We start from the raw sequence: 27296 nt of genomic DNA, 5'->3' as shown, positions 1-27296 counted from the left end.
AACAATCTAAAACAACTGCAAAGTTTACCCCACTGCCACTGTGTGTTAAGAACAAGCAGCTGAGGTGTTTTAAGTGACTTGTAAAGATATCACACAGATGTATACCACATGACTTGTACTAGTCAAGGCCCATGACAAGGAGGTAAGGCAGTTCCAAGTTATATTATAGAAGGATTATACTTCTCAGTTTGTCTGGGTGTTCCAAGTAATCAGCTATAATGAATTAAAGAGTGCAGCAAGTGTCATGGAAGGTCGATATACTATGGTGCACTTGCTACCATTAAGCCATTCACCAGAACAAGAGTAATGTAGAAAATTAGTAGATTTATGTTCTGTATACACAGAGGGTGAGATTCAATAAAGCCTACACTGTGTACATAATATGCATTCAGGAACATTCGTATCACATTTGTTGCACTTTATAGTCACTCAGAAAGATTACACTAAGTGTAAGTGTAGTCTACATTTTCTGGTAACCTTTATGAATTCCTGTCAATATTTAAAGCTGCAAGAATATCAGTAGGAAAACTAAAATTAAGAGGAAGAAGGTGTGAGCTATGTCTGTTTTCTGTTCAATCAGAATGGTGTACACTTATTGTACACTTAGTGTAGGTATTACTGAATCCAGGGAAGATACTATTCATGTATGTACAAATGTACACTTAAATCAGTTGTCTTCCTATCAGAAGTACATTGCCTCATGATGTGAGTCCCAGCATCAACCATTAAGGAGCGACTCCAGAAACTGCATATTTGTAAAGTCACTGTTACACTTTTTAAACATTTTTGAAAGGGAAATGTGCAACCTATCTTCCCCACAGCTTTGTTTCTTATATATACTCTAACTCCAAAACCACTGTGCCTCAGAGTAGATGGAATACAGTGAGATACTACTATGTCACAGTTCATTTCCATTCTCTTACCATTAAATTTAAAAATGTTGTATTGTTACTATTATGTAAGAAGCCCAGAATTTCTACAAAGAAGATATACAAAAAGATTACGAGTGAAAATAGAAGAAAGAAAAATACTTCCAGAAGCAAAACTGTCAGAAGCTTCAAATAATAATTTGTTTTCATTAATGCAACAGATTTATAAAAATATTATATAGACCAAGAAACCTTGATCCATTTGGAAAAAGAGGCATCTGAGAAAGTGCAAAAATAAAAAGAACAAAATCTGGAGACTTTTGAAAGGTATAAAAAAGAAATATGTACATGGAAAAGAAAGAACAATCTGATATGGTGCAATATTTATGCAAAGGAGAAAGCCAAATTAATCAACACAAAAAAGGCAGCCCAAAAGATATTTGAAGAGAAATACAGGCAAAGGCATCTATATATGGAAAAGTTCATAATGAAAAATGAAATCACAAAAAGGGAAAGTAGAACATAAGATTAGTAAAGTAGAAGTTAAAAAAATAGAAGTTGAAGTTATGAAATACTTGCGAAATAACAGATTTAGTTTAGAAAGTCCTTCATGGGTTACATCACAGCATGATAGAACGAGTTCCCAAAGTAAGAAGAAACAGGAGAATCAGGAGACATCTGAAGAAGAAATATGGAAATGAGAAAAAAAGAGATTTAATATGGTGTAATATTTATGCAAAGGAGAAAGCAAAATTAATCAATACAAAAAGAGCAACCCCAAAGATAACTGAAGAGAAATACAAGCAAAGGCATTTGGACATAGAAAATCTTGCAATATTAAAAAATAAGAAAAACAAAGAGGAAAAGTAGAAAAGAGGATTAGTAATGCAAAAGTTAAAGAAATAAAAACTGGGGTTATGCAGTACTTGAAAAGTGAAGGTTTTAGTGTAGAAAATCTAACTCAGAAAACACCCCAGCAAAATAGAGCAATGGATCCCCAAATTAAGGTGAAACCAGTGCAGCAACAAACATCTGTTTAGTTGCCATATGATGATGCTTTGGGTCTTTCCATAGAAAACCAGTACAAATATTCAGGTAAATTTAAATCAAAAGACAAATCCCAGAATTCAATAAAATCCATGTAGGCTCCATATAGAGCCTACACAGAATGCATCCATGTACACGGCTACAGCTCCCCTTCAGCATATTAATCATGGCACGCTGCTGAGGGAGATCACAGCAACACATATATTGAATCCATGCAAGCAACAGTGTAGAGGCTGTCTTATACTTGTGGACTCTCCAGAAAAATTATGGACAGGTGACAAGCACATGACTATTTTTTTTTTTATCTTTATCAAATGTTTGTGTAGTGAGGTGGTTCTTAGTGATGTTGAGCTGTGCTTGTACATATATACCAGACTTCTGGTATATATTTAAAAATAGAAACCAGATGTAGTCAATTGTAATTTTATATTATTTATTTATTTATTTATTTATCTGTTTTGCCCACCTGTTTGTTTGTGCATTGCGGCACTATGTTTAGCAATGCCTCTAGACATTTAAAAATAGAAACTGGATTTATTCAGTTGTTTTAGTTCTGTTGTGCTTAGCAATGTGTAAACCCACACAGCAAAGCTGTGCAATGCTAGCAGGCACCTTAATAATATATGTGAAAATATAGTACTTCCTTTTACTATCTAAGTGGCTAGATAGATTGAGTCATGACCTACAGTGTAGTAAGTCCTGGGCTTGAGTCCTGAATAGTCATAATTTTTACATTTATTGCTGTGAAAATCTGCCAGGTAACTGAAACATCAGTTTAATTAAAATTAAAATATTGCTACATTTAGAAAAGCTGCTTGATGCTAAGCAGTGCTTAAACATGTGCAATGGTCTACGTCATTTCTGCATTGCTAAGCTCCACTTAAACAAGGTTTGAATGGTTTGTGCAAGTTTCTGCAATGCTAAGCAATGCAGCGCTTTTTTGAAAATTACAGTATGATGTGTAAAGGTGGGAATGCAGCCTATATAAAGGCCAATAGGCAGGAATTTCACACCATTCATTGGAGTCTTCACTTGGCTGTTGATATGCCTGGTAGTGTTGAAGAGAGAGTGCGCACTTTCGGGCGCAGTGGTGAGATGTGCAGGAGTCCAAAAAACTATGATCCCTGGCTGCTGCAGGGCAATTACCAGGGCTCAAAGTGTAAGTCTGGGGGCCGGGATTGGTTGGCTAGGGAATTTACCAGTGCTACTGTTATCCCCTGCACTAGTGAGCAGTATCAACACCACCACAATGACCTGAGACATAGGAAGAGGGGAAGCTTGGACACCTGGGTCTAAGAAGCTCAGGCTGGGCAGACTCCACAGATATATAAGTATGTTTGATAGAGGTTAAGAAATATACAAGCTGAATCAGTACAAAACTGGTATGCATAATGGTTTGCTTCTCTTTCAACAGCTGCAGAAGAGAGGGCTGACAATGCCCAGTGTCATGCAGGGTAACTGGCCAGCATGAGGCGAGAATGTGGTAAATAGGGAAACATCAAAGTAATAACTTAATGTATAACATAATTTTATAATAAATTTTTTACAGAGTTTGCAGTCTTAAGAGTTAGGTATGACATACCTGGGGCATCTAAAATGTTTAATAATGTGTCACTGCCTACCTGAAATTGTAAATCAAGTTAAAGCATGTAAATATGCAGTACTTTGTAGTATACCTTGCAAACACCAGGTAATGTTGTGGTCTACGCAGATTGAGTCATTGTTCTGGTCTGCTCATTGTCTGAAATATGCTGTAGGTTGCACTCGGTTAATGAACAGGGTATATGGGTTATCTATTAGAAGAGTTACACAGCTATCCATGGTCAACATGCCAAACTCGAAGCAACATTAATCAATAAAATTTAAAGGGCGATGGTGCTTCGATATGTAATGTTTTCAAATAAAAAGTCCAGTATTCCTGTTTTCACTGCGTGTGTGTTCTAATCTGACACCAGTCAACTGTTAAATGCAAATGAATAAAGACTGCAGAAGAAACTGTCTGAAATAATTGTAGTGCAACACCCAGAGCAAGGTTCAAGCCTGTATTCTGCCCATTTTGTCTGAAATAATGCTGTATATTCCACCCAGTCAAGGAACAAGGTATATGGGTAAGGCAACTAAAGTCCTGGGCAGCTATCCATGTGTGTAAATGCCAGATTTTAAGAAACATTTTCAATAAAGTTTGAAACAGGATTGTGCTCTGATAGGTAATCTTTCCAAATAAGGCTGCATTATTCCTGCATTCACTGCACGTGTTCTAATCTGAAACCAGTCAACTGTTAAATGTAAATGAATTAAAGACTACAGGAAAAACTGTCTGAAATAAATGTAGTGCAATACACAGTAAGATTCAAGCCTGTGTACTGGCCATTTTGTCTGGAACAATGCTATATATCCCACACAGTCAAGGAACAATGTATATGAGAAAGGTAGCTGAAGTCCTGGGCAGCTATCCATGTGTATAAATGCCAAATTTTAAGGAACATTATCAATAAAATTTAAAACAGAATTGTGCTCTGTTATGTAATCTTTTCAAATAAGTGTGCATTATTCCTGTATTCACTGTATGTGTGTTCTAATCTGACACCAGTCAACTGTTAAATGAAGTGCACATTTTTCCTGTAATCACAGATTGTGGGTTCTAATCCCATGGCTGCCAACTAATAAATGACCGGCTTTCTAGTCTATTTAATGTACACCAACATACCTCTCAACTGTCATGATTTTTCTGAATGTAATGACTAGTGCCTCATATGTCTAGTCCTTGGAATGCAATTTATCGGCAAATCCGTTATCAGAACACTTTGCTACTAATGTATGAGCATACTATGTACAGGTGTTCCCTGTAGTTGTGCCTCTGTACCACCATGTTTTAGTGCTTGGCCCATACTGTCCCGTGATAACAGGTTGAGAGCTTTGCACATGCAACATCATCTATACAATAGTTGCAGTCACTGTACTCACAACTGAAACTGTACATATGTAGAAGTTTGTAGTAGAAGTCTGTGTAGTAATATTATCTGCAAAGTTAGTAATGGTATTTTTCCATCTCTCACACCACCCCTTCTCTTCTTTAATTTATTAATGTCATTTAATATTATGATTTGATATTAGTATATATTTTTGTAACTACCTCTTATGTTGGCCTTATGTATAATTTCATATTACTTTGCTGTTAAAATACTTTTATTTACGTAATTTATTGTTGTGTTCCTCATTATATTATTTTATATTTCTTTTGATTAATCATTATTATTTTCTATTATGTTAATACTGACATTTGTTTGGTTATGTTTATTTTCACGTTATGTTAATATTTATTTTCTACAGCACAAGAAAGTATGCCAGTTCCTGGTGACCCACCTCATTGTCTCCCCCGGCCATGGCACTGGAGCACAGCACATCTGGGCTGCAGTCTGGTAGTGCCCTCTCTGCTGTTTCTGTACTACCTGCACCATTGGGTAGTTCTGCTCCACAGGCTCAGGTTTGAACCCCTCTGGGACTGGAAGTGGGGGGGGGGGGGTGATTATATCACCTGTGAGGAATTGCCAGACATGGTGAGTAGATTGCTGCACCACATTATCAGAGCATACCTATGCCAGAGGGAGAGCATGCTGTCTATCCTGGTGGGGAAATCTGTCCCAGAGTGCTGGCACCAACTACTGACTCCTCTGCAGCAGTGAAAGAGCAGTGTTGACAGTCCCATGGGTGAGGATTTGAGTAATACTGCTACCATATCTGACGTCCATGGGACTGGGATTCCACAACACCCTCTCCATCCAAGGTGTTCAGCCCCTCTAGTGTCACATACTAACTGTGTCTGCTGTCTTGTCTGTCAGCAAAAGCATATTCACCTTCCCAACTTACCTCTCCCACACATACCTATGTCCCTTCCCAACCATTCCACTCTCACCTTTAAAAAAAATGGGCACCTGTCCCAAAAAAAAATATTGTCCCATACACAACTCTCCATTTCACAAATGTCCACTGAGCACACTTAATTTGGTCCAAATGGCTTGACAATTCACTTTTGCTGTCATCACCCTTCTCTGGAGCTGACAGTTCAAATTCAGCTAAAACATCTGTAAAAATGTATAGTTGTTGCTATATAGCTATGGTTCTTCCCTGCAGCCGTCCTGCACATACCTACCTGCCTTTCACTATGTTTTTCTCCCTGCTTGCACCCCATTTCACCACTGTCCTATCTCCCCATTTTTTCTATTCTTTTAAAGATATTTTGCAAGACATGGCATGACGCATCACTTAGCTATGCCAATTAGCACTACATTGATATATGCTTTTGAAAAAAAATATTAATCACATTCAAAAAGTACACCTGCACCCTATTTTCAAAGCAGGATCATCACACCAGCATAATAGTGGACCAACCCGCCAAGCAACACATATGCTAATTAACACAGGTGTTTTAATCAAAACAGAGTAATGCTCAAGTTCCCATCATTAAGCATGTTTAAGCGATGCTGCACATTGTGCTACACTGCTCAAATCAGCTAAAAGAGAAAGAGGAAAAGAGTACTGTAATCAGAACTCCAGTAAAGAAATATATCACTATACAGCCACACACATAAGAATAAATGTAAGTGAGATATCTAATAGCAGGTAACTCTGAAATTATATGTGCAACATGTAAAAATGCACTAGCTAAAACATTAATGTAGTAATAGGATTTTAACTGGGACTCTCGTAGACAAATACAGCACTGCAAAGCCATACACATAATAATAGATGTAAGTGTGGTATGAGACAGCATATAACTGTGGAGTGATATCTACAATATGTAAAAATACACCTAAATTAAAAACATTATTTTTGGTACACATGATCCTGGTTTCAACTACAGCTGCATCTATCACTGAAAATACATGTGTGTGGACATCAACATTTTAAATTGTGATATATATGCCTGTCTCATCACCTATTTATCCACACAAAGCAGTACAGATGGAATGTCTGCATCTAAATAATAGAGGTCATAGGCCTACAGATAGGACCACTTTTAACTAGTCCTAGTATAACACTGGGAAGTACAAATAATGTCAGGACATGCATTACCATGAATTCCCAGAGGATGTTGAAGTGTGTACTGAAATTGTGGCCTAGTAATAGCAGATTGAAGCCCACAATGATTTGCTGATGATATTGCAGACAATTGCAGTTGCACAAGTAACATACATATATGCAGATTGTGCTAGATGCAAGGGTTGCCAGCACACACTTAACTGGGGACTACCATAACATAACACGTGACTTGGCAGTTGTATGACTGCATGACATAATGGTTAATGTACCCCCTACAATTTTCTAGGACACACCTTTTTGCCTTTTATTGTGTTAGTGATACCATTGGCTAACATACCTTAAACACATACCTTAATTTCCAGTGGGATTGATACCCTCAGTCTGGCTCTGCCTATGCAATAAGGCTGCCACAGGCCCCACACTTACTCTTAGGGCTTGTTGTCCTGCAAACTATTCACCCTTTCTGCCTATGCCTATTGCCTGCAGCATCACCTTCAGTTTCAGCTTCAACCTCTAGCGCACACATCTGTCTGAAAAAAGTAGCTGCTACAGATGTTCTCTCTGTGATGATATAATATCTTTACCCCAGTAATGTTCACCCCAACATATAAGAAAGGGTTTGTAATCTACATTGATGCCTCATATCTTGCTCAGTGTTTGCATGGGATTGCCTGATTATACTGCAAATCAGCTGTGTTGGCTGCAATTAGCATTTCAGAAGCACATATTGGTTAAGAGGTAATCACTTGCTTATGAGAACTATGTTAAAAAGGCAAACAGCTAGCAAGGGGAACCATTGTGTATGAGAGTTACTTCACAGGGCGAACTCATTGCCAGAACATTTATATATCTGTACCTATCAACAGATGAGTATTGTATTCCATCAGGTATGTATCCATTTTGTTTCCAACATGATGAATATGTTTGAATATACTTAGGGGGACTGGGGATTACATCATTAAGCCTTTCTAAGAACTGTACTGATGACATGTCATTGATCTCCAGATTTGTTACGCCTACAGAAGATCTACAGTACAATAAGGGTAGAATGCTTTTTGTTAATTTGGTACGCCAGTATCTTGGAAATGTCCCTTGATAGCAGTTGAAATAGTACACTGCTATTTGTTTGTCACTGTTGTTTTTATATATTATAAGGTGGTGTTAGCCCTAGGGGCCACACTACAATGGACTCCTGTGTTGGGTGTGTGATCATACATCAACATCTGTCATGGCACAAACAGGAATAGCTGACTATTGCTACTATCCTAGTTGCATCCATACCCTTAGTATGTTGTCTTTCTGGACAGATGTACCCCAATGCTGGAGCCCTTTTACAGATACTGAACATGACATCATCTTGGAAGCCTTGCATCAACATCATCAAGCCCTGCTGTCCAGGGGGAGGCCAAACAGGGAAGAGCAGGCAGCATCATGGTCTGAATTGGTCTGCGATGTGAATGCTATCAGTCACCAGAGCAGGATATAATAGCAGGTGTGATACCGTGCCCTTGATATGATCAATGCCACACTCAGAAGAGCAGCAGACATGTCCAAGGATTGTGCTGCCACTAGTGGAGGGCCTGTGGTGGGACAACCACTTTCAGCCACCGAGGAATTCCTGGCAAACCTAGGAACACAGGACAGCTCCCAAGCATCCATCACATGGGATGTTGTGGATGTGGGTAGCACTGTTTCCACACAAGAGGAGCATCCAAGTATGCTTAGCTGGAACAGCACTAGAATAATGTAGCATTCAGTGTGTCAGGATGTACATAGCTTTATGTGTCAGGTGTTTGTTTTTGAGGGGGAAGAGGTTAGCTGCAGTTTGAATCTCATGCTCAGATTTTGACCAAAATAATGAAGATTAACATAGTATCTACTTTAAATGTGAGATAGTTGGACATATTGCCCTGTTATAGTGGAACATGTGGTGGTGTTTACATTACCTCTCCCTCAAATTTTCACAGGACTGTTAGGGATCAGACAAGGCTGTGCTTCTGCTCCTGGTAAACACAACACTGTGTTTTTAGAGATGAAGATTTAGTGCACTGTATTCGCTAAAGTGTCATTCCAGACCTGCTGGCTGGATTTATGTACTGTTTGCATTATTGACAACTTCACAGATATTTTCTGACTTACACAGCTTAGAGTCATACCTATGCCTTGTAGGTGTTACCACACTGATAGATTTGACAGTATTATCAGGACATTATAGATTGTCATATGTGGCAACTGTGCAGAGTGTCAACCATGCAGAGTTTTGGCAAATGTCAACAGTGTACATTATTGTTGCTAATGAGATTCTTGTTTAAAGAGCTTTTATTTACTAGAAAATGATGTCCTCATGTTCTACTATATAAGGTTGGGGGTTAAACAGGTCTATAATCAATATATATATATATTGATATAAAAGCAATATATACAGCTTAACATATATTACAACATAGCACTGCAGAGCATAGTAATGCAGTTATTAATGTACTGCTTTTCCTTTTTTATCACAGGTGACCGGGGGGGTTGGTCTTTGTCCCCTTCACAACCTGATATCAGTGTCTCTTCAGACTCTGATGATGATGGTGGCCAAAGTGAGGCACAGGTGGGGATTGCAGGGGCTGAATCTGTCCCAGAGTTTTACATTTCTCTTCTGCTCTCATTGTCATCGTACACAGTCAGTATGCCTATGCATACCCAGTCCCTGGAGGCCACAGATATTAGACAGTCAGAGGGTGGGGACAATGAACAGGAAAGTGTGGCTACTATGGCTGCAGAGAGTGTTGCTACTGGCCATAACCAAATAGATGGTCAGGTTCCACATAAGTGGATTGATAGATGTGCTCATAGGAGGCCTGCTGTCCTTCCATCACCTGTTGCAGGTGTCTCATCACGTGTCACTTATATGTTTTGAGCCATCATGGAAGCACAGGCATGTTCTGAAAGGAGCTCTAGACAAATGTTCAGGGTTATGGATGCATCACAGTGTGACATCTATGACTGCCTCCACTGTGTTGCTGATACCCTGGATTGGTTGACTGACATAGTGGAAAGATGTTGGCCTGAGACAGATCACAGGCTACCTGTCTTGGCAAGCACATTGTCTGTGATGGAACATCTGGTTGGAGTTGAGCATCAGGCTCATGGATGTAGGTCAGCAACTACATCTGCAAAGAGTCAATGTGGCCGTGCACAATCAAGCTCCCATAGTTATAGTACATTCAGCTCTTCGTAGGCGAGTGTGCTGTCCACACCAAGATATGTCATGTCATAGGCTCATGGTCCTAGGAGTTCCCATGGAGGATATAGTCCCAACAGACAGAAGTCACCCTCAGGTAGTAACCCCTCTTCTAAACTTGAGCACGGAGTTGTCAGTGCAAATCCTGGCAGAGCCAGTTCCCATGTCTGGGGGTGGAGACGGTAAACTGTCAGCTGTATCATGCATGGTTCACAGCTGTCCAACATACAGTCAGATATACTTGGTGATTTTAATACTGATTGGAAAACTATCAATGCTGATAATCCTACCTTCCATATCAACCTTCATGGTTTCAGTCAAACTATCACCTTTACAACCAGAATTAATAAACCAAACAAAAAAGAGAGCACCCTAGACTGGATACTTATAAACAGACAAAAACAAGCTTACAATGTAGGAACTCTTCCTGACGATGTCAGTGATCATACCTTAACCTACACCCTTAGGCATAAGAATGATATCACAGTTCCACCCATATACAGAACCATACCACCAATAAACACTTCAACCCAGTATCATTCCAAAATGACCTAAGTGCCTGTGACTGGGACCCTTTAAAAACCCTACCTCTTGAAGAGGCTGTAAATTATCTAAACACTAAATTCCTAACTATCCTTGACAGGCATGCACCCAAAAGGTCCATCAGAATTAAGGCCAAACCAGCCCACTGACTTTCCAAAGAAACCAGACAAAAAATCTTACTTAGTAATAAATCCTAGGCTAAGTGGAGAGCTAACAAAAATATTTCTGATCAACAAATTTTTAAGCAACTAAGAAATAGTACAAAAAAGGGAATACTCGTGGATAAAAAGAACTACTACTACAAACTACAGCAAAATCACCAAAATAACCCCCAGAGGTTCTGGTCTAGTATCAATAAACTCCTTTCCCCAGGGCACTCTCGTACTCCTACCCCACTTCAGGCAGACCCGGATACCCCCCTTCAAACTGCCAATGCCCTCAACTCCTTCTTCACAGATACAAGGACTAGCTAGTCAACTTACTCCAGACAACTCAAGCCTACCCACCACCACACCTAGCACTCTACCAGCATTTTATATTCAACCAATCTCTACCACCCTCATCTACAAACTCATTCAAAAACTTAAGCTATGTACTCCTTCTGCCGACCAGCTACCTTCTGAATACCTCCAAAAAGCAGCCAAAGTAATTTCCTATCCCATATCCATCCTCATAAATAGAACCATTAAAGAAGGAAAAGTTCCAGACATCTTGAAAATCTCCCACATTATCCCCCTTCACAAAGGTGGTAACTCAAATGATTACTCTAACTACCGACCAATAGCTCTTTTATCACCCTTAGCAAAAATCATGGAAAAATGTGTTCACCAGCAACTTTTAAACCATTTAACTCAAAATAACACAATAGCTAAGTGCCAGCATGGTTTTAGGCCAGCACATAGCACCACTACTGCCTTGTTATCCTTTACAGATGTCATAAATAGAAATCGAAACAACAATAACCCCTCATCTGCACTCTTTATTGACCTCTCAAAAGCTTTTGACATGGTAAACCATACCCTTCTTATCAACATTCTTGAATCCTATTCCTTTGACTCTCTGGCTATTAAATGGTTCATGTCCTACCTAACCAATAGACAACAAGCAGTTCTCTGGTAAATTATATATCATCCCTTCTACCAGTCACCCTTGGAGTCCCTCAAGGGTCCATTCTAGGCCCACTTCTTTTTTCCCTTTTTATCAACGACCTCCATGTAGCAATCCCACAAGCCACCTGCATTCAATATGCAGATGATTCAACATTAATATGCTCAGCAAGTTCCACATCTGAGCTACAGTCTCTGACTCAAAATGTTTTCAATACAGTTGAAACATGGTTTACAAAACGTTGCCTCCTTCTTAATGCTAAAAAAAACAAGCTCCTTCTCTTTACACCCACTAGCAAGTCCCCCCCTATAGATTTCTCTATCATCTCCAATAATCACACTACCATATACCCCGACTCTACCACCAAATTGTTAGGAATAACTATTGACAATAATCTTTATCCACATAAATAATACCATAAAAACTGTTAACAGAAAAATAGGCTCCTTATATCGAATCAAAAGTTTCCTAACTCCAATAGCCAGAACCAAAATTGCACACTCCCATTTAATTTCAACTCTTCTATATGCCTGTCCCATATACACTAACCTCAAAAAAAATAATCTTGTCAAACTAGCACATGCCTACAACAGCATCACCAGATTTGCCACTGGCAATCCCTTTAGAACTCACCACTGTTTAAATCTAATGCAGCTAGGCTGGATTGAACTTGAAAACCATCTGAATATCTCCCAACTAACCATTGCCCATAAGATATTTTATCAACCTAATAGCACTCCTGTACTATCAAATCTCATAATCCCCTATAAAAATCTAAACTCCCTACGCTCTTCTAGTAAACTTCTAGCTAACATAACCAAGACTAACAACACAGCTGGTGATTCCCTGTTTTCTAATGCAGTGGGAAAAAACTGGAACCTACTCCCCAACGATCTTACATCACTTACTTCCTTGCCTCTCTTTAAACAAAACCTCAAAAAGCACCTTAAAACACACTAGTTATGCCCCTGCAGTAACCCTGACTAACCTTCTGCTTTTTCTACCTTATAACCCTGCTTTTACTAACTTATAACCCTGACTAACCATATGGTTTTGCTAACTTTTATTTGCGCCTCTTTCTATATATTGCAAACACTTTGCATACTTTTTGAAGCAGAAATGAACTGGTGAACACAATGGAACAGACTGTTGGACTTTATACTGTTGTTGATCACAAAACACTCATTTTCATTATTTGTTCAGACCCTTTTCTCACTTTTTTGTGTAATTAATTTAGCACATAATATTTGTAACTTTTATATTAATGTACATGTCATCTTTTATCTCCATTTTTTTATTCACTTCTAGTATCTTTACTTAACTACTTTCATTTACTATGTATCAACTATGATTTGCATCTCTTGTATTTTTATTTCAAATTTTATAATCAATTTGTCTACTACTGGAGCTTTTCTCCCCGGGCCTCTACTGAAAATGGAAATATATCCAGTTAGACTAACCCAGTTAACAAATGTAAAATAAACTAAAATAAAATAAAATAAAATAAATACAGACATGAAGGGCTAACAAACACCACTGTCACAATCAGGTCACCTACAGTCACACACAGGAAATTTAAATGGTTCAACTTGGCTGCTTCCCTTCCTGACTCACATACACCCTTGCCAACCTATTGGGTCAGTCTAGGCTTCCTGCACTCCCACACAACACCCTGTGCAAGTGATGCTACCTGTGCCACATCCTGTTATCCTTATCATTGATGCAGGGAAATGAAGCGATGTGTCTGATGCACAGGGTACCTATCTAAATTACTATGCATTTGTGTCATCCATTGTTGCCTTTGATATGCCACTTGTACTGGTCACTGATAGATATTGTATGCTGCCATTTATAATGAGTAAACCACATTATTTTGTGTACATTATGTTGGATGATGTTGTAATGGTTGTATACTTACAAAATGAAAGGTGTCTCACGGAACTGTTCATGTTTCATTTTCAGGATTGTGTAGGACACACCTATGGGTACACATCTACAATAAACCCATAAACATCAGAGCACAGGATGGAATGTCAGCACAGAAGAAAAATGTCTTAGAACAATGGTTTCTTTCAGCCTAGTCATGCATCCCTAATCTCTAAAAAGGTCTGATACCCTTGATAAGTGTAAGCAAGGTTTTGTGAGCTGACACATCTACAAGCTGTGGCATGGGAAATGAACCATCTACAGTTTCCCTGTGTCTATTACAGACATTTGTCTTAAACCAGTTATGGCTGTCTTGTTCCACATCCCATTGTGTAACTTGCACATGATGTGCATTACAGCAAAAGTGTGCTTCACAGGGTGTAGTGTTTAGGTTACATACTTGTCTCTCCAGCATGTCCTATTTATATCACAGTCAAGGTGTAGGTGTATACAACAGGTAATTATTGTGCTAGACCTTTCTTGGATATGCAGGAGGTACACATTGGGATATGACACTTCCCTGTATGGCAGCCATACACCTCCCCTCCAAAGTATGTAGGAGACAAGATACACAATTTTGGCCTTGACACGGTCTGCATAGGACATGTTATGTACACTATGTATTGGTTTACTGTGGAACCTCTTTCATTGTTACAGTTGCTGAATATGCTTGTATAGTTACATACCAAAAGTGCCATTGCACTCAGTGATAGGTGTGATGAGTGGCACATACAGTGTACAATGACATTCTGGGATTTACATGCCATACCTTTCTCTATAGGTTGTGCAACATTGAACGAATCCCCATATCTTGCCAACCAGTGAAAGTCAAAGGCTAGATCACTCTCTGGGTCCATACATCCCTGATTAATGGGTCAACTTGTTGGAAGTGTGCGGACAATACTATATTTTCCAGGGGTGATTGACTTCCAAAAGGATAGTATTGTGCATTCCTTGGCATTTAGTATTTGTCAAATGCTCTGACAACTGAATATGTGTGTCAGCCCATCATGGATAACTGTTCTTTCTGTGTTGGATTTAGTGACAGCTCCTAATTTGCAATCATCTGCCAATGTAGTCAGTCTGAGGTCACTGACAGTGGCTGTGACAGCAGAAAAGAGAATGGCTAGAAGGGGTAGTCCCAGAATGATTTATAAGGGAAGTACATTGGTGACTGGCCTCATTGTAAATTGTAAATTGTTTTTTGTTAGTCTATTGTTGTAGTGTACCTTTATGTAAATCATTATTATCATTGTTATTTCTTTTGCATTTTATTAGCTTAATGGAGCTTATCTCCTCGGGCCTCTACTGAAAATGGACATGGATCCAGTTGGACTAGCCCGGTCAACAAACGTAAAACAAAAATAAAAAAAAAATAAAAAAATAAAAAATTGTAGTGGTGGACTACCCAATGCTATCTTATAATGACTGCCAGTCACTTGGGTATCCACTGGCTTACATACCAGTTTTTAAGGAACCTCTAGACTTTTTCAACAATGCCTGATGGCCTAATATTGTCAAATGCCTTGTCAGGCTATGGTAGGTGGAGCTAGTCATGTTCCTGTCACCCACTGCAGAGTTTAACACTCACTGAGGTCCACCGGTTAGTGTTGGCCGATCTGCTCTTGACCAAAACAAACTGGGTTTGGTCCAGTGTCAGTCAGTGTACTACATTTTTACTGATCATTTCCATGATAAGTCTTTTCATGGCTTTAAATATCAGACTACTGAGATATCTGGGGACAGTGCTTGTCACTAAATGCTAGTTGTCCTGTGTGCAACTAAGTACTGCAGTTAATTCTATCATGGTTTTCAAGAAAATAGCCATTCAAGGTGTCTGTGTCTGTACAGAGCAGAGACAAACAATGGAGGGAAAAGTGATACATGTACCCTGTGAAGGTAAGGAGGGATTTTTTACACAGTTATTCAGCAGTTGGACACTACTCAAGCAGTGTCTTCTGAAATGACACAATTACCTTGTGAAGAATGCTGAAAACAAGGGAGTCCCCTTAACTGATGGTGCCTGGCTATTACTACTGCTTTTCTCACCACAGCCACTCTTTACTGGGGTACCATGTTACTATACTTTTTCTCTCACCAGAAGCAAAACATTAGTACCAAGCTCAAGATGAGAAGCAGGCTACAGTCTGTTTGTTCATCCACATAGTTGTCCCATGTCATACAAGGCTCTGTAGGCTTGACATACTCTTTTCCATGTAGATGCCTTGATTAGCAACTAGAACAATCATTTGAGTTTTCCATGTATTATGCCTTGTGTCCAGGGATGTTAGGATTTCACTAGGGTACATACCAGATGGTGTTTAGGAGCACAGTTACAGTGTCACAATGTGATGTTCAGTGTCCGGTGATATTGACGTCCACTGTTGTAAGAACAACCACCACAGCAGCAGTGATCCCTGTTAGCTGACAATTTCAAAGCAATTCTTGCAGCCTGACCTTCAACAGCTTAATGGTGGACATTTGTGTAACATGGATCTAAGGCCTACTGCAGAGGGGTAGCCACCTTTGGCCAAAGTGTTTCTACCTCCCACATGTACTAGGTATGTCATACTTTGCATTTATGTAACCAGAACACATGCCTGTGTTCCCACATCATGTCACACAACATCCAGTTTGCTGTCTAGTTGCTTGACAGGCATTATAGACTTGTAAGGTAAAGTAAGGACTGTGGAGTTGAACAAGTTCTCTATGCATGCAGGAACATCCACATCTTCACTGCAAGGAGTGCCTACAGACAGTGTTTGAGGCTGTTAACCCCAAGAGTGTAGCAGCATGACCCTAACTTGGCTGAAGTTGTACATTGTCACATTTGTAGGTATGCTATTGTGACCATGCCTAATTATGATTAATCCAAGGGCCACATGCCTGGCAAAGCAATGTACTCACTCAACCATGTTATGGTGCATTGTCAGGTGCTGTGTTACCTTAGGAGAACTACATAACAGTGATAACATGTTACATTTCAGCATCTGTCAGGCCACTGCCTCACGATGGCCTGCTGTGATGTACACACAAGCAAGACTCTATTGCTAATGGCATTATCAATGACCAATGTCGAGATGTGGAAAGTGTCCCCACCCCTATACTCCTATGCCACACAAACACTGTGAGAGATGTGACTATATTACAAACCTTGAGTCACACACTAGGCAGTACATATGACAATGAGCATTTTGCCAATACGCACACCTCACCTTCTGCTCCACCCCCACCTACATCACATACACTTGCATGAGTGGAGCTCCTTGTCAGACACATTCCCAAATAAATAACAGACACCTCATAAACCCAAATGCAAGCTCACATAATCAGACCTCTGGAGAACAGAGTACACATAATATCTCATGCACCACTGTCTCACTGGTCAAACACCTAAGGCAAAACACAAAACCAAACATATTATTCATAGGTGATTACATCATGAAACACATTGATGTCCCTCTCATCAGGCTACATATGGGAAAGCTCACAGTTCACTGTCTGTCAGGTGCCAGCACACATCATACCACACATGCACTCAAGTCTGTCAATATCAGGTAATGTTATGATGACATCATAGTTCCTTTTGTCTGTACAGCTTGAGACATGCCGCACCAAACTGTATGCAGAGACATGACTGAGCTTATGGACTCTGTGTCTCTTGTGGGTATGCTCATAGCCTTCAGCTGCATTTGACCTTCACCTAGAATGATGGCTCAATACACACAGAAAATGACTGAAGTCAGTAATTGGCTTATTGTGTGGTGTCATTGTAAGGGGATCCAGTACATATCAGCCTTGGATGACTTGCTCAACAGACCTTAATGTTTTGCTAGGGATGGTTTTCATCTGTCACCCCTGGCATTTTGTGTACTTGGCAAGGCTGCTGACATCCCCTTAGTGCATCTTATACGAGGTGTCTCAAGAGAAAACTTTCCAGTGAGAACCCACCATCTTCAAATAACATCATGGTTATACTGCTACATGATAGGAATGCCAACATTAAACTACACTCACTGGAAGGTGTCCCCAGCTTGGAATATGCAAACATTTGCACAGTCACAGACACCTGGTTCAAGGCTATGGACAGCACTATGGCAATACCAGGCTACACATCCTTCCAGATTTTCAGACCCCAAACTGAAGGTGTACAAGGTAATGCAGGTGGTGTATACATATTCATTAAAAATAGATACACATACAGATTGGTTAAACTGTGTGATTCCCTGGAGAAATTACAGGTGCTATTTGCTGCTGTAATGGCACCTAATCAAGCCATTATGAGCTACAGGAGCAACTACATGAATCAGGCCACCCATTGTGCTTATTTGAATCTACTTATGTCAATCAAGATACATCACAACACCATCGTTTGGGGTGACTTTAATTACCCACCAACTGCGTTGGCTACTCATAGTCAAATTCACTTGCCCAAAGGTTAGTCCACATCCTTAACTACAATGCTCTGGACCAGTAGTGTGATATCCCCACAAGGGGAGCCAACTTACTGCATCAGGTGCTTACCAATATGAGTGACCATTGTAGCCCCTCCACTGTGAGGTCTTCCCTCTTTAGATCTGACCACAAATCTGTCTCATTAAAAGTATCACACCTGAACCCCCTCCCCTGCAGAAAATACAGTAATACATTTCAACAAAGCAAATTATAACCTCCTATGGCATGGTATACATAGCTTGACTGCACTCCAGCCACTTGGTGTTTTGTGTGTGTGTGTGTGTGTGTGTGTGTGTGTGTGTGTGTGTGTGTGTGTGTGTGTGTGTGTGTGTGTGTATGTGTGCATCTCCCTGCAAAACAACTGAGGGGGGGCTCAGATGGGACAGGCAACTATGCTGAGCTCTACACCAATGCTTTATGCAAGTACCTGTACAATTGCATAGACTCAGCTGTACCATGACAGGAGGAAAACAAGCTCCTCATGGCGCAGTAAACCTGCCTGGTGGACAACTGCCATTAGCAGGCTGGACAATAAGAGGTGGACATTGCTGTGAGACAGCTGGAGTCAGGGAGCCCCCTAAAATGGAAGCACACCCCTCTCAACTAAAATAAGCAAACAGTGTTGTTGTTGTGACATCCTGCAAAAGAGAGTGTGTGACAAAATTAGCCTCCTCCACAAAGGACAACCACATCGTATAGTGTAGATACAGGTGTAACCTAAGAGGAAAGGCCCAGATTGTTGGCAAACTCATACTTAATGATATCACATATAATGAGTCTGTAGTCATAGGTGACATGTTGTATGACAGGTTCTGTGAGAACTTCACTCCCCTTTTGCCACCACATGTATTACATGGCATCCCTAAAACCTGTCCCATACATTCTATATGTACAGAGTAGGTCATAAATGGCCTCTCTAAGGAGGAAACACAGCATCTATTGGACCTGCTAACATGGGATCCAACAAGGATTACTAACATTATTGGGAACTCCTTGCAATCATAGTGCAACCACCAGCTGCAACCCAGCTGACTGGAAAATGGCAACTATTATCCCTTTGCATTGAGGTTGTGCATCCGCCAACCATGGGAACTATAGACCTATTAGCCTGAGTAGCCATATATGTAAGCCCATGGGGCAAATCATCATGGACCTGATCAGCAAATATATATGTAATCTACAAACAGTTGACTCTACATGGTTTGGATTTCTGAAAGGAAGATCATATTGTTAAACTTGGTGGACATGTATGAGGCAGTCACCAAGGACCTGGATGAGGGGACATCTGTGCATGCAACCCCCTGGACTTAAACAGATGGGGTGACACTATCCCCCACTCAGACATCATTGACAAGATTACCCAAGTAGGCATCAACAATAATATCATTAGAGGGGTCACTAAGTGGCTCACTGATAGAACTCATACTCAAAATAGGGAAATCCACCTCCAATAGCTGATCTGTAACCAGTGGTGTTTCACAGGGCTCAGTCCTGGGTGCTCTACTGCTTGGAATCCACTTAACCAAAGTATAAGCACAAAGTGAATGTCTGTGGCTGACAAGGTTGGTTGATGTCTGCAAACTGGGAGCAGTCATACAGTCTCTGAGTTATGTCAATATCCTACAATATGGTCTTCATGAACAAATGCCTGTTGACATACTCATGACAGGAAACTCAATGCAAATATGTATGTAGTATTTCCATCAGTAACACCAATGTTCCTGGCAAGCAGCACATCTGTTGCAACACCTGATGTACATACTCATGGGCAATAGACCTGGGTACACAGGCCAGGCCACACAGATTTACACTTACTTTACCTTAAATCACCATGTCTCTCCAGTGGTAAGAAGGGAATCATATCTTTCTCATGTCATAACTGAGGGCACTATCACCCAAAATGACATAGTTATAACGTCCATGTACTCTTCCCTCAGCAGACAAATATTTGAGGGCAATGGCCGTTTTGTCATGTACCTTTCCAAGCACAAGTGGCAATTGCACAAAACACAAAGGTTCCTCACAAGGGAACTTCAAGTCTTCAGTATCTGTATACAGTATATGGGGATTATCGGAAATCACTGTCGTTGTAGCTTGTATCACATAGACTACTCAGAGGTGATCTCTGGCTTGCATATGGGGCAATGTCTGACCCTGCTTTACTTAAAATGGCTGCATACCTGTAGGTGGAATTGTACATAGATTACTTACTGTTAGGACATTAACCTGGCATGTGACATTACTAATACATGTTGATGGGAGAGATTTGCCTACCAGACTTTAACAAACCTCTGAAACATACTCCCACCACACACCTTTGAAACATACTCCCTCCAATGGCAAACAGATCACCTCATTGTCCCTGTTCAGATGCAATCTGTATGATTGGCTAGGTTGTTGTAAGTTCACCACAGGGCTTCTGCCTGTGCCCCTTGTGGACAGGGTAAATATGTGCTGATTGTGGAAATAAGAGTAAGAACTTGGGTAGAATTGTAAGGGTCATAGGAACATTAGGCTAGTAAGGTCCAATGATCCTATGATCCCATATGCTGATGTAACATCATCTGACATCCAGACACAAAACCCTACCTATTTCTAAGTCAGTGTGGTGATTATATTTATTTTGCAGGGAGATGCACACACATACACACACACACACACACACACACACACACACACACACACACACACACACACACACACTGGTCTGGAGTGAGATTAGAACCCCTACCTATCTAGTCTGATACACTACAAATCACAATACGTATTGCACACACCACAACTAAAGTCTGACATTAGAATGGCAGTTGGTAGTCTTAAGGTTCATGACATCAGCAGGCCTTGTGGAAGACAGGAATTTGGAGGTCAGCATAAACTGCAAGGGCCAAAAAGTGCAGAACCATTGCAGTTTGGTAGTCAATCAGGGAGTCTCAGTTGTTTTGCAGGGAGATGCACACATACACACACACACACACACACACACACACACACACGCACACACACACACACACACACACACACACACACACACAAAACACCAAGTGGCTGGAGTGAGATTAGAACCCCTACCTATTTAGTCTTAGGTTTTACAGTCAATTGCAACATTATGTCTTAGAGTTGTCATATTTAATGTTAGAGACTGCACAACTGTGAAAGGTCTACATACTGCAAAGAAGAAAATGACTGATAAATAGATACAACCAAACAAGTATGACATGTACTGTGGTATGGAAAATATAAAGAAGCCACAATAATTTACTTTAAGTAAGTGATAAGCAAAAACAGAAATATTTATTTGATAACTTACAGGACTGTTTCAATAGCTTAGTTGATTTTTTATTTATGGAAAAATTCATAAAAATATGCATAAAAATAATATTCAAGTTGCAGTAATCCCAAGTAGTTCTGTCAAGGAAAAATAAAATCCAAGGGGTAGTTACTGTAAAAATAATGTAACTTTATATTGGTTTGTACATTATTCAAATCAGGATCTTTAAATTAGACATGGGAGAGGTGTTTCTTTAAATTAACCCTCGCTGACTATTCTGCCCTTTATAGCAATTCATGCAATTTATATCATAGTTGTACAGTTTGAGCATTTTTTGATCTGTTGCTGCCATCTAGTGGCCTTTTATTTATAACAGTTAGATTAACTTGTTTTACAGCATTATAGCAAGCCTCAGGAAGTGATATAACTCAGTCAGGAAGCAGCTTTCTTTCTAGATCTCATGAAGTGCAGTCATGATCTTCTTTTCGCAGGCCCTGGCATTCACATCTCCTGTTAAGTAATCTGTATGTTTTAATTATTTGTATTTAGACATGCTGTATATTGTATATATTCTGATATGTTGCTAGTTGTATTGTGTTGCAGTTTTACAAAAAAGTATTAATGTTAAGAAATCTCAGTAAAGCTACAAGAAACTCTGATTCTTTTGCTTATTGGATTTTCTTAAAGTGTTAAGCTGTCCGTTTAGATGTACTATGCCTTGCACAGTGCTGTGAGAATGTAACAGTAAAAAGGAGGTCCTTGCAGTCCTGAATACAAGAGGTCGCTGCACTGCAAATATGAGTCTGAGATCAGGGAAGAAGTATAAATCTGAGGATATGTCCCCCATGACACAGCATGGCAAGGAGAAAAGCTCTAGTGTCCCAAAAGATGATACATAGTCACATGGCTCCAAATCATCAAGATCCAGTAAGATGTCCTCAGCATGTTCCTTAGTAATCAGAGCTCATGCCAAAGCAGATGGGGCATGTGCCCAACTGGCATTTGCTGATAAAGAACCCATTATGATGTGACAAAAGGCAGAATTGGAAGATAACCTACATATTCTTCAGTGCCAGAGTGCAGCTGCTGAGGCAGCAGCAGAGGCCGCTGCTTACCTGGAAGCAGATTCATCAGTAAGTGAGATAACTCACTTCGAACCAGAAGTCCCAGAGAAACCTCTCTCTTCTGCTGAACATGCAAGTGAGTACATCCAGAAACTTACTAGTATGCATGCAAGCCAGCAGTCACCTAGGATTATGCAAGGAGAAACCAACCCAAAGCCAGCAGATGTCCTGAGTATGCCCCATCAGTCTTGTGATGTCAGCAGTGTCAAAGATACAAAAGAACAATCTCCAGAGCTCCTTAGAAATGGAAATCCAGGACTCCCACTATCACAGCCTAAAGATTACATGCCTGAACACCAAAACATACAAGATGTCACAAAGTATCTTATCCACAAAGAAATGGTTAACTCAGGTTTCATTAAGTTTGATGACTGTCCAGTAAACTATTTGGCATGGAAGTCCTCCTTTCTGAGTGCAACTAGAGACTTAAATATGGCGGCTGCAGAAATGCTGGACTTAATGATAAAATTGTTGGGCAAAGAGTCAGCAGAGCATGCAAAAAGCATTTGTAGAGTACACTTATTTAACCCTTTGGCAGGACTTAACATGGCATGGAAGAGGCTAGAAGAAATGTATTCAGGTATGGTTCACCTGAAGCAATTGAAGGTGCTCTACTGAAAAAGCTTGAAACCTTCCCCAAGCTGAGCAATAAAGACAATACAAAATTAGGATAACTGGCTGATCTTCTTCTAGAAATAGAGTATGCTAAAGAGGAGGGCTATTTGACAGACCTTTCATATTTAGACACTGCTCATGGTACTAATCCAATAGTGGAGAAACTACCATATACCTTGCAACAAAAGTGGGTATCTGCTGAAGCTAAATAAAAAGAGGAAAATGGAGTAGCTTTTCCCCCTTTCTTTGTATTTTCCAGGTTCATTCAGCAGCAAGCAAAGATTAGGAGCGACCCCAGCTTTGCCTTTATTAGCAGCAGTAATCCACCATCCAGACCAGAAAAGCCTTCCAGACCTCATGGTAATACTTCTGTGTTCACACACAAAACAGTTGTACCTTCAAGGGCCACAAACTGTCAAGACAGCAGTAAGGTGAGCCCTAGAGAAATTCCTGATAGGCAATGCCCAATTCACCGGAAGCCTCATCCTCTGAAAAGGTGCAAAAGGTTTAGAGGTAAGCCTATTGAAGAGAAAATGTCCTTCTTAAACAAAATGGCATCTGTTTCAAGTGCTGTGAATCTACTAAGCATATAGCTAAAGACTGTAAAATATCAGTCGAGTGCACAGAATGTGGCAGTGAGAAACACATATCAGCCTTACACCCTGAAACACCTCCACAACCAGCAGGGATGGAAGAGGCCAGGAAAGATCAGGGCAGGGAGCAAAAAGAGGATTCCCCTTCTTCAGTGATGTCTAAGTGCACTGAAATCTGTGGCCAAGGTAAAAATCCATGGTCATGTTCTAAAATCTGTTTAGTCACTATGTATCCCACCAGGAAAAGATACAAAGCAGTGAAGATTTATGCAGTTCTTGATGAGCAGAGCAACAGATCACTTGCAAGGTCAGACTTTTTTGATATCTTTAACATTAAAACAATTGCAACTCCCTATACTCTAATGACATGCACAGGCATTATGGAAACTGCAGGCAGAAGACCCATAGACTTTGTTATTGAATCTTTTGATAACGAAAAGCGATTCCTATAACCTGCACTGATAGAGTGTGACATGATACCTGATGACAAGTCAGAAATTCCTTCTCCAGATGTGGCTTATCATCACCCTCACCTCCGCCCAATTGCTCACCTCATTCCAGCTGTTAATTCTGGTGCTTCTATCCTTTTGCTTCTTGGATGAGACATTTTAGAAGTACAAAAAGTGTATGAGCAAATTAATGGACAGGTCAATGCCCCTTATGCTCAGAGATTTTACTTGGTGCGGGTCATTGCAGGAGAAGTTTGCCTGGGATCAGCTCACCAGCCAAACAACATCAGTTCCTTCAAGATCTCTGTGTTAACAAATGGCCGCACATCCTTTTTCAGTTCATGCCAGAACAATTTTACTGTTAAAGTAAACTTTGATAATTTAACACGTTTTTGGGACTCTTCTTCACAAAGAAAAGAAGATACCAGCTTTAACACAGAAACTGACAATCTAGGGGTTTCAGTCTTCCAAAAATCAAAGGACAATGATAAACAAGCCCTGTCCATAGAAGATCAAGCCTTTCTCCAGATCATGGTCATAGAGACTTATCAGGATGATAATAACAGCTGGCCATTTTGCACACCCAGGTATTGTTTATCTTGTAATAGAGAACAAGCCATGAAGCACCTGAACTCTCTTCATAGAACCTTACAAAAAAAAGCCAAAGGTAAAGAGAGATTTCACAGAATTCATCAAAAGGTTACTGGATAATGATCACGCTGAAATTGCAGGACCACTGGATCAAGGTAAAAAACATTGGTATCCGCCAATGTTTGGTGTTTACCACCCACACAAACTTGATCAAATAAGAGTTGTGTTTGATTCCAGTGCAGAATGTGAAGGTGTTTCTTTAAATAAGGTACTGTTAAGTGGTCCTGATCTAAACAATACTCTACTAGGGGTCCTCATGCTCTTTAGAAAAGAGCCCATAGCCTTCACAGCTGATGTGCAGCAGATGTTTTACTGTTTTTTGGTGAGAGAGGACCACCGAGATTATTTACGTTTTCTATGGTACAAAGATCATGACATAGACAAAGAAGTAGTGGAGTACAGAATGAGACTACATGTCTTCGGCAACAGTCCCTCTCCTGCTGTGGCTATATACTGTATGCGTAAAGCTGCCCTAAAAGGAGCTGAACATTATGGACAAGATGCCAAACACTTTGTGTTGAGACATTTCTATGTAGATGATGGATTCGCATCTGCTAGCACTCCTGCGATAGCGATTGACATTCTCAACAAAACAAAGCAGATGCTGGCAGAATCTAATCTGTGGCTTCATAAGGTTGCTTCTAACAGCAAACAGGTCATGGAAGCCTTTCCTGCAGAAGATAGAGCTAAGGACCTTAAAGATCTTTGTCTGAGTACAGACTCCCTTCCTCTTCAGAAAGGTTTAGGTCTAGGCTGGGATCTAAAAATCTAAAAACAGACAGCTTTGTTTTTCAGGTCTCTTCAGAGGAAAAACCCTACACCAGAAGGGGAATCTTAGCTACCGTGAACAGCCTTTATGATCCCCTTGGGTTTGTTGCACCAGTGACTATAAAAGGTAAGGCCTTAGTCCGTGAGCTGTCATCTGGGAAATGGGAATGGGATGCATTACTCTCACAAAACAGACTGCATGAGTGGATTCAGTGGAAGGAGTCATTCCAGGCTTTGAAAGGCTTAAAGATACCCAGATGTTATGTGCCTGTTTCACTGACAGTAGCTTGTAAAAAGGAACTGCATATTTTTTCAGTTGCATCCATCACAGCTATAGGTGCAGTAGCCTACTTGAAAACAACTGATGCAGTAAGTGCATGTCATGTTGGGTTCGTTATGGGAAAGTCTAAGTTAAGCCCTAGACCAGCGCATACAATCCCATGTTTGGAGCTATGTGCAGTTGTATTAGTGGTAGAACTGTATGAGCTAATCAGAGATGAAATAGACCTGGAACTGGATGTTGTGACATTTTTTACAGACAGAAAAACTGTCCTGGGGTACATCTGCAATACCTCTAGAAGATTCTTTCTGTATGTCTCTAACCGAGTAAATAGACAAGTAACTCATCCTGATCAGTGGTTCTACGTACCCACAGAGCAAAACCCTTCTGATTATGCTACAAGGCTCACACAGCCTGCCTTCACAACACTATATGGTTCTCAGGCCCTTCATTTCGTTACCAGCCAGTTAAAGACAATTCAAACTTGCATTTTACCTGTCTCTGGCCTAGCACTCAAGTGTGGGGTCATTTATTGCACTGTTCTAACTTGTTTCTACTTGTGTATCTCTGCTATCTTTAAACAAAACAAAAAAAATCTTGCCTTTTTCCCACTTTCTGAAATTTAAAAAAAGTTCAGTTACATATTTGCTGTTCTGAACTGTTTGTAAGTTTCTTGGAAGCCATTGCTTGCTTGGGCTAAAGGGAAGTCTCTGTGTTCATCAGTGGCAGTGGTAAACACTGAACAGCCTGCCTGCCCCTGTGGGAGTGGTTACTGCCTAGAAACTGTAGTTTTATTGGCCATTTTGGGTCAATTCCAAACTTCTTGATCCCCCTCTCAAAACCCTCTTTTGTGAGTTTTTGCGCATAGCTCAGCATCGGGCAGCGCCGCTTAATCAGGTTTAAAATATTCCCGGCTCCACAAAGTCTGCTCTTCACTTTTTCCCTTAGAACTGTTCCAAATCTCAAATTAAGCACTCTATTTTCCTTCTAAAACCCAGCAGTAGCTAGGATAAGTGTCTTATAAGTAAGCACTAATAAACTAAAGCACTACACCCTCTTATACTCCCTTTAAGTACTTGGCTCCCTATTGGTCCTTTTTGATCAAGTCAAAAAGTAATTCCTTATACTATTCTGGCATGTCCAAAAACAGTTTCAGGTTTACTCTCCAGTCCAGCTGGTGAATATGGGAATCTTGAGGCAATGTTACAACTGCCTTATGTACACAGACCACCCTCCCCTCTTCCCAACAAGCTCAAATATATGTGAGAGATGCAACTATATAGCCAAACTGGAGGCTGAGCTCTCTCAACATAGTACTGGCACGGTCAGTCT

The sequence above is a fragment of the Protopterus annectens genome, chromosome 9.part0, assembly GCF_019279795.1.
Source record: "Protopterus annectens isolate FY-2018-M chromosome 9.part0, PAN1.0, whole genome shotgun sequence".
Taxonomy (NCBI): domain Eukaryota; kingdom Metazoa; phylum Chordata; order Ceratodontiformes; family Protopteridae; genus Protopterus; species Protopterus annectens.
Note: the sequence above shows the minus strand (reverse complement) of the source record.